Genomic DNA, 17,350 nt, shown 5'->3' with positions numbered 1-17,350 from the left:
CAAGTTTTCTTGCATTTTGTTTTGTACTAAAAATCATCGAATTTAGCAATATTTTGACCTTTAGAATCCACCTTTCCTTAATGTGATTTAAACAAAATATCATCGGATTAGGCAATATTTTGCCGTTTTTCCACGTTTTTTGAATTTTCAGTTTATTGTTATTAATTCATAAATATACGATAAAAATTATGCAAACACATAATTGACCAGAAAATAACCTTAAATACTGCATTTTCAATCATCTATTTGTTTCTCGTTAAAATACAGAGTAAGATATTAAAAAGGGGAGAAGTTCTGTTTTTATTGCATATATCGACGTTTCAGCCGGATTAGAACGGTTTTACGTGCACATCTTCCATCGGTAATATAAACCGAAAATCAGAAACATTTTAGTTAATTTTAATGAAAACACATTGATTTTTATCATTTGTATAGGAAGCAACATCTTTATACGTCTTTTGTTAGGGTCTAAAAAATAACGAAACGTCGCTTTATGATTCGAAGTTAAAATCCTCAAATTTGGCATAATAATGACTTTTTCACGTTTTTCATGTAGTTTGATATTACGTAAATATATTCATTTTTACCAATATTTCGATACTATTTCATGTAGTATCACGATATTTGTATCATTTGTATACCAAAAGTATCATTTGGCTTTCATATCTCAGATTTTCGCATAATATTGCATTTTTAAGCAAGTTTTCTTGCATTTTGTTTCGTACTAAAAATCATCGAATTCAGCAATATTTTGACGTTTATCATCCCCTTTTCCTTTATGTGATATAAACAAAATATCATCGAATTAGGCAATATTTTGCTGTTTTTCCTTGTTTTTGTGAATATTCAGTTTATTGTTATTAATTCATTAAATATACTATAAAAATGATGCAAACACATAATTGATTAGATAATATCCTTAAATACTTCATTTTCAATCAACTATTTGTTTCTCTTTAAAATCCTGAGTAAGATATTAAAAAGGAGAGAAGCTCGGTTTTTATTGCATATATCGACGTTTCAGCCGGAATAGAGCGGTTTTACGTGTATATCTTCCATCGGTAATATAAACCGAAAATCAGAAACATTTTAGTTAATTCTAATGAAACACATTGATTTTTATCATTTGTATTGGAAACACCATTGTCAAATGTCTTCTCTTGGATCTAAATAATACGAAACCTCGCTTTATGATTCGAAGTTAAAATCCTCAAATTTGGTATAATAGTGACTTTTTCACGTTTTCCAAGTAGTTTGATATTACGTAAATATATTCATTTTTACCAATATATCGATACTATTTCATGTAGTATCACGGTATGTGATTTGGCCTTCAAATCTCAGATTTTCGCAAAATACTGCATTTGAAGCAAGTTTTCTTGCATTTTGTTTCGTACTAAAAATCATCGAATTCAGCAATATTTTGACGGTTATCATCCCCTTTTCCTTTATGTGATATAAACAAAATCTCATCGAATTAGGCAATATTTTGCTGTTTTTCCACGTTTTTGTGAATTATCAGTTTATTGCTATCAATTCATTGTAATAATGGAGAGGGGAGAAGTTCTGTTTTTATTGCATATATCGACGTTTCAGCCGGATTAGAGCGGTTTTAGATATTGAAGATAAGGAGCGGTAACATATTGAAAAGAGAGAAGTTCGGGTTTTATTGCATATATCGACGTTTCAGCCGGAATAGAGCGGTTTTACGTGTACATCTTCCTTCGGTAATATAAACGGAAAATCAGGAACATTTTATTTAATTCTAATGAAAACACATTGATTTTTATCATTTGTATTTGAAACAACAGTGTCATATGTCTTTTCTTGAATCTAAATAATACGAAACCTCGCTCAATGATTTGAAGTTAAAATCCTCAAATATGGTAATATAGTGACTTTTTTCACGTTATTCATGTACTGTGATTTTACGTATATATATTCGTTTTTACCAATATTTCGATACTACTTCATGTTTTCTCACGATATGTGATTTGGCCTTCAAATCTCAGAATTTCACAAATTTTGAATTTTTAAGTAAGTTTTCTTGCATTTTGTTTTGTACTAAAAATCATCGAATTTAGCAATATTTTGACCTTTATCATCCATATTTCCTTTATGTTATTTAAACAAAATATCATCGAATTAGGCAATATTTTGCTGTTTTTCCACGTTTTTGTTTAATTTTCAGTTTATTGCTATTAATTCATTAAATATACGATAAAAATTATGCAAACACATAATTGATCAGAAAATAACCTTAAATACTTCATTTTCAATCATCTATTTGTTTCTCGTTAAAATACAGAGTAAGACTTTGAAAAGGGGAGAAGTTCTGTTTTTATTGCATATATCGACGTTTCAGCCGGATTAGAACGGTTTTACGTGCACATCTTCCATCGGTAATATAAACCGAAAATCAGGAACATTTTAGTTAATTTGAATGAAATCACATTGATTTTTATCATTTGTATTGGAAGCAATATCTTTATAAGTCTTTTTTTAGGGTCTAAAAAATAACGAAACGTCGTTTTATGATTCGAAGATAAAATCCTCAAATTTGGCATAATAATGACTTTTTCACGTTTTTCATGTAGTTTGATATTTACGTAAATATATTCATTTTAACCAATATTTCGATACTATTTCATGTAGTATCACGATATGTGATTTGGCCTTCATATCTCAGATTTTCGCATAATATTGCATTTTAAGCAAGTTTTCTTGCATTTTGTTTTGTACTAAAAATCATCGAATTTAGCAATATTTTGACCTTTATCATCCATATTTCCTTTATGTTATTTAAACAAAATATCGTCGAATTAGGCAATATTTTGCTGTTTTTCCTCGTTTTTGTGAATATTCAGTTTATTGTTATTAATTCATTAAATATACGATAAAAATGATGCAAACACATAATTGATTAGATAATATCCTTAAATACTTCATTTTCAATCAACTATTTGTTTCTCTTTAAAATCCTGAGTAAGATATTAAAAAGGAGAGAAGTTCGGTTTTTATTGCATATATCGACGTTTCAGCCGGAATAGAGCGGTTTTACGTGTATATCTTCCATCGGTAATATAAACCGAAAATCAGGAACATTTTAGTTAATTCTAATGAAACACATTGATTTTTATCATTTGTATTGGAAACACCATTGTCAAATGTCTTCTCTTGGATCTAAATAATACGAAACCTCGCTTTATGATTCGAAGTTAAAATCCTCAAATTTGGTATAATAGTGACTTTTTCACGTTTTCCAAGTAGTTTGATATTACGTAAATATATTCATTTTTACCAATATATCGATACTATTTCATGTAGTATCACGGTATGTGATTTGGCCTTCAAATCTCAGATTTTCGCATAATACTGCATATGAAGCAAGTTTTCTTGCATTTTGTTTCGTACTAAAAATCATCGAATTCAGCAATATTTTGACGTTTATCATCCCTTTTTCCTTTATGTCATGTAAACAAAATATCATCGAATTAGGCAATATTTTGCTGTTGTTCCACGTTTTTGTGAATTTAGTTTATTGCTATTAATTAATTATAATAATGGAGAGGGGAGAAGTTCTGTTTTTATTGCATATATCGACGTTTCAGCCGGAATAGAGCGGTTTTACGTGTACATCTTCCATCGGTAATATAAACAAAAAATCAGGCACATTTTAGTTAATTCTAATGAAAACACATTGATTTTTATCATTTGTATTTGAAACATCAGTGTCATATGTCTTTTCTTGGATCTAAATAATGCGAAACCTCGCTCAATGATTTGAAGTTAAAATCCTCAAATATGGTAATATAGTGACTTTTTTCACGTTATTCATGTACTGTGATTTTACGTATATATATTCGTTTTTACCAATATTTCGATACTACTTCATGTTTTCTCACGATATGTGATTTGGCCTTCAAATCTCAGAATTTCTCAAATTTTGAATTTATAAGCAAGTTTTCTTGCATTTTGTTTTGTACTAAAAATCATCGAATTTAGCAATATTTTGACCTTTATCATCCATATTTCCTTATGTGATTTAAACAAAATATCATCGAATTAGGCAATATTTTGCTGTTTTTCCACGTTTTTGTTCAATTTTCAGTTTATTGCTATTAATTCATTAAATATACGATAAAAATTATGCAAACACATAATTGATTAGATAATACCCTTAAATGCTTCATTTTCAATCAACTATTTGTTTCTCGTTAAAATCCTGAGTAAGATATTGAAAAGGAGAGAAGTTCGGTTTTTTTTGCATATATCGACGTTTCAGCCGGAATAGAGCGGTTTTACGTGTACATCTTCCATCGGTAATATAAAAGGAAAATCAGGAACATTTTAGTTATTTCTAATGAAAACACATTGATTTTTATCATTTGTATTGGAAACAACATTGTCATATGTCTTTTCTTGGATCTAAATAATACGAAACCTCGCTTTATGATTCGAAGTTAAAATCCTCAAATTTGGTATAATAGTGACTTTTTCACGTTTTCCAAGTAGTTTGATATTACGTAAATATATTTATTTTTACCAATATATCGATACTATTTCATGTAGTATCACTCTCTTGAGCCTCTGCATCACTATCTTTGGCCTCTGCATCACTCTCTTGAGCCTCTGCAACACTCTCTTCAGCCTCTGCATCACTCTCTTAAGCCTCTACATCCCTCTCTTGATCCTCTGCATCACTCACATGATCATCTGCATCCCTCTCCTGCATCCCTCTCATGAGCCTCTGCATCCCTCGCTTGAGCCTTTGCATCACTCTCTTAAGCTTCTGCATCCCTCTCTTGAGCCTCTGCATCCCTCTCTTCAGCCTCTGCATCCGTCTCTTAAGCCTCTGCATCACTCTCTTACGCCTCTGCATCACTCTCGAAAGCCTCTGAATCACTCTCTTGAGCCTCTGCATCACTCTCTTGAGCCCCTGCATCCCTCTCTTGAGACTCTGCATCACTCTCTTGAGCCTCTGCATCACCCTTTTAAGCCTCTGCATCCCTCTTTAGAGCCTCTGCATCACTTTCTTAAGCCTCTGCATCACTCTCTTAAGCCTCTGCATCACTCTCGTAAACTTCTGAATCACTCTCTTGAGCCTCTGCATCATTCTCTTGAGCCTCTTCAACTCTCTCTTCAGCCTCTGCATCCCTCACTCTCTTTCTCACTCCTCTGCATCCCTCACTCAACCACACACACACCAACATCTTCCTTCGGTAATATAAACGGAAAATCAGGAACATTTTATTTAATTCTAGTGAAAACACATTGATTTTTATCATTTGTATTTGAGACCTTAAACACCTTCATTTTCAATCAACTATTTGTTTCTCGTGAAAATACAGAGTAAGATATCATATATCATATATCTTTTCTTGGATCTAAATAAGACGAAACCTCGCTCAATGATTTGAAGTCAAAATCCTCAAATATGATAATATAGTGACTTTTTTCACGTTATTCATGTAGTGTGATTTTACGAATATATATTCGTTTTTACCAATATTTCGATACTACTTCATGTTTTCTCACGATATGTGATTTGGCCTTCAAATCTCAGAATTTCACATATTATGCATTTTTAAGCAAGTTTTCTTGCATTTTGTTTTGTACTAAAAATCATCGAATTTAGCAATATTTTGACCTTTAGAATCCACTTTTCCTTCATGTAATTTAAACAAAATATCATCGAATTAGGCAATATTTTGCAGTTTTTCCACGTTTTTGTGAATTTTCAGTTTATTGTTATTAATTCATAAATATACGATAAAAATTATGCAAACACATAATTGATCAGAAAATAACCTTAAATACTGCATTTTCAATCATCTATTTGTTTCTCGTTTAAATACAGAGTAAGATATTGAAAAGGGGAGAATTTCTGTTTTTATTGCCTATATCGACGTATCAGCCGGATTAGAACGGTTTTACGTGCACATCTTCCATCGGTAATATAAACCGAAAATCAGGAACATTTTAGTTAATTTTAATGAAAACACATTGATTTTTATCATTTGTATAGGAAGCAACATCTTTATACGTCTTTTTTTAGGGTCTAAAAAATAACGAAACGTCGCTTTATGATTCGAAGATAAAATCCTCAAATTTGGTATAATAGTGACTTTTTCACGTTTTTCATGTAGTTTGGTATTACGTAAATATGTTCATTTTTACCAATATTTCGATACTATTTCATGTAGTATCACGATATGTGATTTGGCCTTGATATCTCAGATTTTCGCATAATACTGCATTTGAAGGAAGTTTTCTTGCATTTTGTTTCATCATCCCTCATTCCTGCATTTGAAGGAATGAGAACGATGGGATGGATCTGCGGCGAGAGGGAAGACGATGGGAAGGGCGGGATGGGATAGGGGCGGGAGTGGGAAGGGCAGAAGGATGGAGGATGAGCAGGTTTATGAGAGGGAGGAAAAGGGAAGGAGAAGGTGCCAGAACGAGAGGAGGGAGTTTGGTAGTAAAATAGGAGAGGGAGTGGGGAGGGTGATGATAGATGGTTATGATAAATGGATAGATTAATGGAAAATTTATATACACACGCTACCACGCCCCACCCCCCACCTCCCCCCACTCCCTAAATCACTCTACCTAAGTCATTAATACAATACAATACAATACAATACAATACAATACAATTTTATTTGGGTAAGGTACATACATACAATAAATATTTACAAGGATTGTTTAACTTATAGGTATAGCTAGTACATACAATGCCTAAAGCCACTATTACGCAAAGCGTTTCGGGCATAAAATATAAAACAAATCAATTAATACACCAAAAATACTAACTATAAATAAAGGAACCAAATTTTAAACATACAGCGACTCCAGCGTGGTCTAGTCGGAGGAGAACGTGTTCTCATCTGGATAGATGGCGATCAAGCCTGTCGGAACGGTTGTGTAACTGCAGGGCACAAATATTTGTGTGTCCCCTCTCTAGCTGCCTCTGTTTCGACAGGTTCCCTGGCCTGGCCCTAGGAAAGTGGGGAAGGGGTGAAATCCGTTGGGCCCACGGATGGATACCTTGGATCCATAGACCTAGGGTAGGTCTAATCACCTGGGATTCGAACCCACGGTGGGAATAAGGGAGAAGATTTGGGGGAGGAGGGACACAAATGGTTCCTGGAACCAAACCTCACATAAATCCGGCCACTCACACACCCCCTTATCCGAACATTCACAGGGACACTCACACACACACACATCCATAGACTGTGATAAGGCAGACCATCAGAGGGGACACAGATGGCCTCCTGAAACCACAGATATAAGCGGACACATAATCATCCGGACACTAACAGGGACACCCACACTCACCCGGACACTCACATTGACACTCACACTCACACACTGACACACATCCATATACACAAACGGTGATAAGGGACAGCATCTGAGGGGACACAGATGGCCTCCTGAACCCAAAGGGTCCATATCCATACAGGCTCAGATCAATATTTAAATATACATGTATATATTTATAAATATAAATTTTTTAAAGAAAATACACACACATATATGTATATATATATATATATATATATATATATATATATATATATATATATATATATATATATAATATCTTATCTATATATATAATATAATAATATAATATATATAATATCTTATATATATATATAATATATATATATATAATATATATATATATATATATATATATATATATATATATATATATATTATATATAAGATATATTATATATATATATATATATATATATATATATATATATATATATATATATATATATATATATTATATATAAGATATATTATATATATATATATATATATATATATATATATATATATATATATATATATATATATATATATTTATATATATATATATATATATACATATTTATATATATATATATATATATATATATATATATATATATATATATATATATATATATTTATATATATATATATATATATATATATATATATATATATATATACATATTTATATATATATATATATATATATATATATATATATATATATATATTTATATATATATATATATTATATCTGATATATAATATATCTTTTTTGTTTCAGTGCCTCAGTGTGGCGATCCAGAGGGGAAATGCTTGCTGCGTCCTCGGTTCCTGTCCAGAAGCGGATGAGCTTCAAGAGATCCATAACCTTTAGGCTTTTGTCTTGTATGTTTTGTAACCTTTAAATACACAATAAAGCAAAAAAAACGGAAGGGGGTGGTAGGAGAAAAGCACACAGAAACTGTATTGGAGGGGACCTACATTCCCTCCAATGCGTTATGTGTGGTTTCCTCCGAGGCTATGGGTCCCCCCTTCTTCCAGCCAGAGGTGGTACTCCCATCCCTTTTATTTATATATTTTTAAATACATATATATATATATATATATATATATATATATATATATATATATATATATATATATATATATATATATATATATATATATATATATATATATATATATATATATATATATATATATATATTAGTATATTTTGGCAGCAGTCTTTCCTGTAGACATATATTATTAAATATGACCGAAAAAGTAAGATTAATAATTCTAACACGAATTTTCTCGATCTTTCTTACGTTTCTTTTCACTGTTGATGGTAATTCAAAGATCAATTCTCCAAAATTCATTTTTATTTCTAGTCTGACGCGACACTTGAGCGCGTTTCGTAAAACTTATTACATTTTCAAAGACTTTAGTTTACAAACACACAACTGAAACTGAATAGAGCTTACACTTCTTCGATTTTATATCTACATTTGGGTGAGGTGGATGAGGTGAAAACAAACTTTCAACAATGGGTATTGAATGGGTATTAAATTCAAACACAAGACAGAAGACGAAACAATGGGTATTGAATGGAAGTAATTGTAGAAAGCCTATTGGTCTATATTTCTTGATGCTTCTATATTGGAGCGGAGTCTTGAAGTGGGTAGAATATAGTTGTGCATTAATTGGCTGTTGATTGCTGGTGTTGACTTCTTGATGTGTAGTGCTTCGCAGACGTCAAGCCGCCTGCTATCGCTGTATCTATCGATGATTTCTGTGTTGTTTGCTAAGATTTCTCTGGTGATGGTTTGGATGTGGGAAGAGATTATATGTTCCTTAATGGAGCCCTGTTGCTTATGCATCGTTAAACGCCTGGAAAGAGATGTTGTTGTCTTGCCTTTTTTTTGAACTGAAAAAAACTGGAAAAAACTGGGTTTTTGAAAAAACGGTTTTTTGAGGCTTACAGTCCCCAAGAGGGCATTTGAAGGCATAGACGACGTTTGTCTCTTTTAAAGCGTTCTGCTTTGAGTCTGGAGAGTTTCTCATGAGTAGGCTGGCCGTTTTACTGGTTTTATAGTAAATCGTCAGTTGTATCTTCTGATTTTTGACTGTAGGGATAACGTTTCTATTAACAATATCTTTCAGGACCCTTTTCTCCGTTTTATGAGCTGTGAGAAAGAAGTTCCTGTAAAATAGTTTAATAGGGGGTATAGGTGTTGTGTTAGTTGTTTCTTCAGAGGTTGCATGGCGTTTCACTTTCCTTCTTATGATGTCTTCGACGAAACCATTGGAGAAGCCGTTGTTGACTAGGACCTGCCTTACCCTACAGAGTTCTTCGTCGACTTGCTTACATTCTGAGGTGTGGCTGAGAGCACGGTCAACATAAGCGTTAACAACACTCCTTTTGTACCTGTCTGGGCAGTCACTGTTGGCATTTAGGCACATTCCTATGTCTGTTTCCTTAGTGTAGACTGCAGTGTTGAAACCTCCGCTCTTTTCCATGACTGTTACATCTAGAAAGGGCAGCTTCCCATCCTTTTCCATCTCGTAAGTGAAACGCAGCATGGAACTCTGCTCAAATGCCTCCTTCAGCTCCTGCAGATGTCTGACATCAGGTACTTGTGTAAAAATGTCGTCAACATACCTGCAGTATATGGCCGGTTTAAAGTTCATGTCGACTAAGACTTTTTGCTCGATGGTACCCATGTAGAAGTGGCTCCAAAATATGGCTCAAGGGTCGAATTTTGGATGTTTGGGATATTTTGACAACTGCAGGGAGGGTTTGGGCAAAATGTGATCCATCGCCGCTTTCAGTAATTGGCATATTTTCGGTAAAAAAAAGTCGTAATTTCAAACTGCGAATACGTGCATAGAGCCAGAATTTGGGTCCAAAAAATGGCTCAAGCGTCGAATTTGGGACTTTTGGGATATTTTGAAAACTGCAGGGGGGTTTGGGCAAAATGTGATCCATCACCGCTTTCAGTAATTGGCATATTTTCAATATAAAAAGTCGTAATTTCAGAGAGCGAATACGTGCAGAGAGCCAGAATTTGGCTGCAAAATATGGCTCAAACGTCGAATTTGGCATGTTTGGAATATTTTGAAAACTGCAGGGGGTGTTTGGGCAAAATGTGACCCATCGTCGCGCTCAGTAATTGGCATATTTTCGGTATAAAATGTCGTAATTTCAACCAGCGAATATGTGCAGAGAGAGAGAATTTGGCTCCAAAATATGGCTCAAGGATCGAATTTGGGATGTTTGGGATATTTTGAAAACTGCTGGGAGGGTTTGGGCAAAATATTATCCATCGCCACTTTCAGTAATTGGCATATTTTCGGTATAAAAAGTCGTAATTTCGAACTGTGAATACGTAGAAAGAGCCAGAATTTGGCTCCAAAATACGGCTCAAGGGTCGAATTTGAGATGTTTGGGATATTTTGAAAACTGCTGGGAGATTTTGGGCAAAATGTGATCCATCGCCGCTCTCAGTAATTAGCATATTTTCGGTTCAAAAAGTCGTAATTTCAAACAGCGAATACGTGCAGAGAGCCAGAATTTGGCTCCAAAATATGGCTCAAGCGTCGAATTTGGGATGTTTTGGATATTTTGAAAACTGCAGGGAGGGTTTGGGCAAAATGTGATCCATCGCCGCACTCTGTAATTGGCATATTTTAGGTAAAAAAAAGTCTTAATTTAAAACTGCGAATACGTGCAGAGAGCCAGAATTTGCCTCCAAAATATGGCTCAAAAATGGAATTTGGGATATTTGGGATATTTTGAAAACTGCAGGGGGTTTTGGGCAAAATATGACCCATCGCCGCTCTAAGTAATTGGCATATTTTCGGTATAAAATTAGTAATTTCAAACGGCGCATACGTGCAGAGAGCCAGAATTTTCCTCCAAAATATGGCTCACGCAACGAATTTGAGATGTTTGGGATATTTTGAAACCTACAGGGAGAGGTTTGGCAAAATGTGACCCATCGCCGCTCTCAGTAATTGGCATTTTTCGGTATAAAAAGACGTAATTTCAAACTGCGAATACGTGCAGAATGCCAGAATTTGGCTCCAAAATATGGCTCAGGGGTCGAATTTGGGATGTTTGCGATATTTTGAAAACTGCAGGGAGGGTTTGGGCAAAATGTGACCTATCGCTGCTCTCAGTAATTAGCATATTTTCGGTATAAAAAGTCGTAATTTCAAACTGCGAATACGTGCAGAAAGCCAGAATTTGGCTCCAAAATATGGCTCAGGGATCGAATTTGGGATGTTTGCGATATTTTGAAAACTGCAGGGAGGGTTTGGGAAAAATGTGATCCATCGCCGTTCACAGTAATTGGCATATTTTTGGTATAAAAAGTCGCAATTTCAAACTGCGAATACGTGCAGAGAGCGAGAATTTGGCTACAAAATATAACTCATGAGTCGAATTTGGGATGTTTGGGATATTTTATAAACTGCAGGGGGGTTTGGGCAAATTGTGACCCATCGCTGCTTTCAGTAATTGGCATATTTTCGGTATAAAATGTCATAATTTCAACCTGCGAATATGTGCAGAGAGCCAGAATTTGGCTCCAAAATATGGCTCAAAGGTCGAATTTTGGATGTTTTGATATTTTGACAACTGCAGGGAGGGTTTGGGCAAAATGTGATCCATAGCTTCTCCTAGTAATTGGCATATTTTCGGTATAAAAATCGTAGTTTCAAAGTGCGAATGCTTGCAGAGAGCCAGAATTTGTCTTCAAAATATGGCTCAAGTGTCGAATTTGGGATTTTGGGGATATTTTGAAAACTGCAGGGAGGGTTTGGGCAAAATGTCATCCATAGTTTCTTTCAGTATTTGGCATATTTTCGGTATAAAATGTCGTAATTTCAACCTGCGAATATGTACAGAGAGCCAGAATTTGGCTTCAAAATATGGCTCAAGGATGGAATTTGGGATGTTTGGGATATTTTGAAAACTGCAGGGGGGTTTTGGGCAAAATGTGACCATTGCCGCTCTTAGTAATTGGCATATTTTCGGTATAAAATTCGTAATTTCAAACGGCGAATACGTGCAGAAAGCCAGAATTTGCCTCCAAAATATGGCTCACGCAACGAATTTGGGATGTTTGGGATATTTTGAAAACTTCAGTGAGGGTTTTGGCAAAATGTGACCCTTCGCCGCTCTCAATAATTGGCATTTTTCGGTATAAAAAGACGTAATTTCAAACTGCGAAAACAAGCAGAGAACCCGAATTTGGCTCCAAAGTATGGCTCAAGCGTCGAATTGGGATGTTTGGGATATTTTGAAAACTGCAGGGGGTTTTGGGCAAAATGTGACCTATCGCTGCTCTCAGTAATTGGCATATTTTTGGTATAAAAAGTCGTAATTTCAAACTGCGAATACGTGCAGAGAGCCAGAATTTGGCTTCAAAATATGGCTCAAGGGTCGAATTTGGGATGTTTGGTATATTTTGAGAACTGCTGGGAGGGTTTGGGCAAAATGTGATCCATCGCCGCTCACAGTAATTGGCATATTTTCGGTATAAAAAAGTCGCAATTTCAAACTGCGAATACGTGCAGAGAGCGAGAATTTGGCTACAAAATATGGCTCAAGGTTCGATTTTTGGATGTTTGGGATATTTTGAGAACTGCAGGGAGGGTTTGGGCAAAATGTGATCCATAGCTTCTGTTAGTAATTGGCATATTTTCGGTATAAAAATCGTAGTTTCAAATTGCGAATGCGTGCAGAGAGCCAGAATTTGGCTTCAAAATATGGCTCAAGTGTCGAATTTGGGATCTTTATGATATTTTGAGAACTGCAGGGAGGGTTTGGGCAAAATGTCATCCATCGCCGATTTCAGTAATTGGCATATTTTCGGTATAACATGTCGTAATTTAAACCTGCGAATATGTGCAAAGAGGCAGAATTTGTCTCCAAAATATGGCCCAAGGGTCGAATTTGGGATGTTTGGGATATTTTGAAAACTGCTGGGAGGGTTTGGGCAAAATGTTATTCTTCGCCGCTTTCAGTAATAGTTATATTTTCGGTCTCATGAGCCTCTGTTCACTCTCAAAAGCCTCTGCATCCCTCTCTTGTGCCTCTGCATCCCTAACATGAGCCTCTGCATCTCTCTCATGAGCCTCTGCATCACTCTATTGAGACCCTCCGCATAACTCTCTTGAGTCTCTGCACCACTCTCTTGCGCCTCTGCATCCCTCTCTTAAGCCTCTGCAACACTCTCCTCAGCCTCTGCATCACTCTCTTAAGCCTCTGAATCCCTCTCTTGAGCCTCTGAATCCCTCTCTTGAGCCTCTGCATCACTCTCTTGATCCTCTGCATCACTCTCTTGAGCCTCTGCATTACTCTCCTAAGCCTCTGCATCACTCTCTTAAGCCTCTGCATCACTCTCGTAAGCCTCTGCATCATTCTCTTGAGCCTCTGCATCCCTCTCTTAAGCCTCTACATAATTCTCTTGAGCCCCTGCATCACTCTGTTGAGCCTATGCATCACTCTCTTATGCCTCTGCATCACTCTCTTGAGCCTCTGCATCACCTTCTTAAGCCTCTGCATCCCTTTCTTGAGCCTCTGCATCCCTCACTTGAACTCCTGCATCCCTCTAATGAGCCTCTGCATCCCTCTCTTGAGCCTTTGCATCACTCTCTTAAGCCTCTGCATCCTTTTCATGAGCCTCTGCATCACTCTCGTAAGCCTCTGCATCACTCTCTTTAGCCTCTGCATAACTTTCTTGAGTCTTTGCATCACTCTCTTAAGCCTCTGCATCCCTCTCTTGATCCTCTGCATCACTCTCTTGAGCCTCTGCATCACTCTCTTGATCTACTGCATCACTCTCTTGACTCTCTGCATGACTCTCTTAAGCCTCAGCATCCCTTTCTTCATCCTCTGCATCACTCTCTTGAACCTCTGCATCATTCTCTTGATCCTCTGCATCCCTCTCTTATGCCTCTACATCATTCTCTTGAGCATCTGCATCACTCTCTTGAGCCTATGCATCACTCTCTTAAGCCTCTGCATCCCTCTCTTGAGCCTCTGCATCATTCTCGTAGGCCTCTGCATCACTCTCTTGAGCCTCTGCATCACTCTCTTGAGCCTCTACATCCCTCTCTTGAGTCTCTGCGTCACTCTCTTGAGCCTCGGCATCCCTCTCTTAAGCCTCTGCATCACTATCTTGAGCCTATACATCCCTCTCTTGAGTCTCTGCATCATTCTCTTCAGCCTCTGCATCCCTCTCTTGAGCCTCTGCATCATTCTCCAAGTCCTCTGCATCACTCTCTTGAGGCTCAGCATCACTTTCTTGAGCCTCGTCATCCCTCTCTTAAGCCTCTGCATCACTCTTTTGAGCCTCTGCATCACTCTGTTAAGCCTCTGCATCCCTCTCTTGAGCCTCTGCAACACTCTCTTGAGCCTCTGCATCACTCTCTTGAGCCTCTGCATCACTATCTTGAGCCTCTGCATCACTCTCTTGAGCCTCTGCATCCATCTCTTAAGCCTCTGCATCACTCTCTTGAGCCTCAGCATCACTCTCTTGAGCCTCTGCATCACTCTCGTAAGCCTATGCATCACTCTCTTGAGCCTCTGCATAACTCTTTTTAGCCTCTGCGTCATTCTCTTGAGCCTCTGCATCCATCTCTTGAGACTCTGCAACACACCCTTTAGCCTCTGCATCACTCTCTTAAGCCTCTGCATCACTCTCTTAGGGCTGTTCATCACTCTCTTAAGCCTCTGCTTCCCTCTCTTGATACTCTGCATCACTTTCTTCAGCCTCTGCATCACTTTCTTGATCCTCTGCATCACTCTCTTGAGCCTCTGCATCACTCTCTTGATCCTCTGCATCACTCTCGTAAGCCTATGCATCACTCTCTTGAGCCTCTGCATAACTCTTTTTAGCCTCTGCATCATTCTCATTCTCTGCATTCATTGACTGTTGTTTCAAATACAAATGATAAAAATCACTGTGTTTTCATTAGAATTAACTAAAATGTTCCTGATTTTTCGTTTATATTACCGATGGAAGATGTACACGTAAAACCGCTCTAATCCGGCTGAAACGTCGATATATGCAATAAAAACAGAACTTCTCCCCTCTCCATTATTATAATGAATTAATAACAATAAACTGATAATTCACAAAAACGTGGAAAAACAGCAAAATATTGCCTAATTCGATGATATTTTGTTTATATCACATAAAGGAAAAGGGGATGATAAACGTCAAAATATTGCTGAATTCGATGATTTTTAGTACGAAACAAAATGCAAGAAAACTTGCTTCAAATGCAGTATTATGCGAAAATCTGAGATATGAATGCCAAATCACATACCGTGATACTACATGAAATAGTATCGATATATTGGTAAAAATTAATATATATACGTAATATCAAACTACTTGGAAAACGTGAAAAAGTCACTATTATACCAAATTTGAGGATTTTAACTTCGAATCATAAAGCGAGGTTTCGTATTATTTAGATCCAAGAGAAGACATTTGACAATGGTGTTTCCAATACATATGATAAAAATCAATGTGTTTCATTAGAATTAACTAAAATGTTCCTGATTTTCGGTTTATATTACCGATGGAAGATGTACACGTAAAACCACTCTATTCCGGCTGAAACGTCGATATATGCAATAAAAACCGAACTTCTCTCCTTTTTAATATCTTACTCAGGATTTTAAAGAGAAACAAATAGTTGATTGAAAATGAAGTATTTAAGGATATTATCTAATCAATTATGTGTTTGCATCATTTTTATGGTATATTTAATGAATTAATAACAATAAACTGAATATTCACAAAAACGAGGAAAAACAGCAAAATATTGCCTAATTCGATGATATTTTGTTTATATCACATAAAGGAAAAGGGGATGATAAACGTCAAAATATTGCTGAATTCGATGATTTTAAGTACGAAACGAAATGCAAGAAAACTTGCTTAAAATGCAATATTATGCGAAAATCTGATATTTGAAGGCCAAATCACATACCGTGATACTACATGAAATAGTATCGATATATTGGTAAAAATTAATATATATACGTAATATCAAACTACTTGGAAAACGTGAAAAAGTCACTATTATACCAAATTTGAGGATTTTAACTTCGAATCATAGAGCGACGTTTCGTTATTTTTTCGACCCTAAAAAAAACCGTATAAAGATGTTGCTTCCAATACAAATGATAAAAATCAATGTGTTTTCATTAAAATTAACTAAAATGTTCCAGATTTTCCGTTTATATTACCGATGGAAGATGTACACGTAAAACCGTTCTAATCCGGCTGAAACGTCGATATATGCAATAAAAACAGAACATCTCCCCTTTTCAATATCTTACTCTGTATTTTAACGAGAAACAAATAGATGATTGAAAATGAAGTATTTAAGGTTATTTTCTGCTCAATTATGTGTTTGCATAATTTTTATCGTATATTTATGAATTAATAACAATAAACTGAAAATTCACAAAAACGTGAAAAAACGGCAAAATATTGCCTAATTCCATGATATTTTGTTTAAATCACATATAGGAAAAGTGGATTCTAAAAGTCAAAATATTGCTAAATTCGATGATTTTTAGTACAAAACAAAATGCAAGAAAACTTGCTTAAATATGCAAAATTTGTGAAATTCTGAGATTTGAAGGCCAAATCACATATCGTGAGAAAACATGAAGTGGTATCGAAATATTGGTAAAAACGAATATATATACGTAAAAACACACTACATGAATAACGTGAAAAAAGTCACTATATTATCATATTTGAGGATTTTGACTTCAAATCATTGAGCGATGTTTCGTATTATTTAGATCCAAAAGACATTTATGATATATGATATCTTACTCAGTATTTTCACGAGAAACAAATAGTTGATTGAAAATGAAGTGTTTAAGGTTAATTTCGAATCAATTATGTGTTTGCATCATTTTTATCGTATATTTAATGAATTAATAGCAATAAACTGAAAATTCACAAAAACGTGGAAAAACAGCAAA

The sequence above is a fragment of the Procambarus clarkii genome, chromosome 19 (genome assembly GCF_040958095.1).
Source record: "Procambarus clarkii isolate CNS0578487 chromosome 19, FALCON_Pclarkii_2.0, whole genome shotgun sequence".
In the NCBI taxonomy this organism is placed as follows: Eukaryota; Metazoa; Arthropoda; class Malacostraca; order Decapoda; family Cambaridae; genus Procambarus; species Procambarus clarkii.
The sequence above is the reverse complement of the archived record's forward strand: the minus strand, read 5'-3'. Positions refer to the sequence as shown.